Raw genomic sequence first — 2397 nt, forward strand, 5'->3', positions numbered from 1 at the left:
TGGGTTTCGTTGTGTACGATGGAACTCAAATTTTTATGCAGGCTTTTCACAATTCAGTAATTTAGAAAAGTATTTTGCAAGAATTTTACAGTTTTCGGTGTTGGTATGAGCAATTTCCCCATGGTCATTTTTGAACTGGAGTGATGGAGGAGAGTACTTTGTTAATTTTTGTTTGAATACTCTGTAGAAATTTCGGGAATTGTTTTTCTTGAAATCATTTTCTATGTCTTGCAATTTTTTGTCTTCATGTTGTTTACGGACTGTTCGTATTGCTTTTGTGACTGTTTTCCTGGTATCTTTGAGATCTTCCAGGGTCTTTTGATTTTTGTTGCACAACCAATTTTGCCACGCCTGTTGTCTGAGATTTATCAGTTGGTCACACTCGTCTGTCCACCATGGGTGTTTACGTGTTCTTGTTTGCGGTGCTACAGTTTCAGTTGCATTTAAAAGTCCTGCTTGCAGTTGTTGCCAATTTTGTGGTTTTAAATTTTGCGTTTCTTTTGTAAATTGTTCATTGCCATTTATCTTTTGTACATCATATTTACGGTGTGGAGATTTCTTTTCTGGAATGACATCTAGGGAGAATTTTGTCGGGTAATGGTCGGAATCTAGGTCCAGTCCATTAAGGACTTTAAAGTTTCATGATTTCTACTGTATTTACGCGGGAGATCATTACATGATCCAACTGATATTCAACTAGTAATGGATTAGGTGAGATCCAAGTTTTCGTTTTCGAGGCTCTTTTCTTGAAAAATGTTGATTTGAAAAAAGGTCATGGTTTTTGCAGATTTCAATGAGTCGCATGCCATTCCGGTTGGTCTGTGTATGCCCTGACCATTTACCTACCCAATATCGATATTTCTTTTCTTTACCGATTTGTGTATTGAAAGCCCCCTTAAGGATTTTGACATGGTTATTTGGGATTTTTTGGAGAATATTATCTAATTGGTTCCAGAATTCTTCTACTTCTATTTTGTTTTTGTTAGTGATGTTAGCTGGTGCATGTCCGTTGATTAGGGTGTATACCTTATTAGCTGATTTTATTGTCATCGTGGAGAGCCGACCCGAGTAGGATTTGAAAGTTGCGACTGAATCAAGGATTGATGTATCTACTATAAATCCAGTTCCAAATTGTGGACAATTTGCCATGGCTCGTTTTCCAGGTTTTCCTTTGTATATCCTGTATTCTTCCGAATCAAAAGGATATTCATCTGTATATCGTGATTCCTGAAATGCAATAATTTTGATTTTACGTTCTCTGGATTTGTCCAGGATGTTTTTTAGTTTTCCCATTTTTAAGAGAGAATTTACATTAAATGTCATTAGCCAAATTCTAGATTTTGGTTTGATTTTGTTATTACTGGGTTTTGAGGTACTCCGATTTACCTCCATGCACACTTCTGTGGTCTCCCCAGAATCCGAATAGACCACTCTTGCGGTTTTTCAACCGTGGGATTTGACCCACTGGGGTAATTTGTCTTTGAAGGTGCTGTATCCATGTTGATTTAATTGGACTGGGTTTGTGACTGAAATTGAGATTTCAGTCTGGTTAAGCTCAGAGTTCCACTTCTGAGTTTTATAGATCAGCCGCCACTAACATGTGGAACAGACGCTGTAGGGTTACCGCCACTAACCTGTGGAAACGTCGTGCCCTTTGTCCAAATAACCTTGGACGATAGCTTTTATAGTATCCCAAAAAGCAAGGTATTACGTTTATAAATTGATTTTTTTTTCTTTACAGTTTGTCACCTGCAACTATATACAACTTAATGTAGGCAAAACATTTACGCAAAAATTACGATTTCTAAACTGTTGTGGCTATGCCTGAGATTAATAATTTATGTGAAAGGTTGTGTGTGTGTGTGTGTGTGTGTGTGTGTGTGTGAGAGAGAGAGAGAGAGAGAGAGAGAGAGAGAGAGAGAGAGAGAATCTATTTACGTTATGTTTGATTTGCGGTCTCTTTTCTCGAAATCTTCTTCATTGTCGAGTTCTATGTATTGAGTTGTCACAGGTAACTTGAGCATAGGTTGGGGCAACATGTAGGTTTTATTTAATCAAAATCGAGTCATGGAAAAAATATATCGTAACTGAGAGTTTTATCCGTTATAATATTAAACTGCGAAAATAGCTCTGACTGTTATGTTTTCACAGCTGACCTGCTGCCCCGATTTTGATGAAATTTGAACCCTGAGGAAGAACGTAGACTACTTTAGAATGTGTCTAGTACAAGATATTTATTAACTTGAAGAACATTACTCGAATTAGGGAAAATATTCACTCTTTGAAAAAGTTGTGTACCCTTTAACTACTTCTTTTTTGGTTGATGTGTGCTACATGATATAATTCAAAGCGTGCATCGTACAGCTGTTACGGCGCCTTCCATGACCACCAGCGGCG

Source organism: Schistocerca americana, chromosome 2 (genome assembly GCF_021461395.2).
Source record: "Schistocerca americana isolate TAMUIC-IGC-003095 chromosome 2, iqSchAmer2.1, whole genome shotgun sequence".
In the NCBI taxonomy this organism is placed as follows: Eukaryota; Metazoa; Arthropoda; class Insecta; order Orthoptera; family Acrididae; genus Schistocerca; species Schistocerca americana.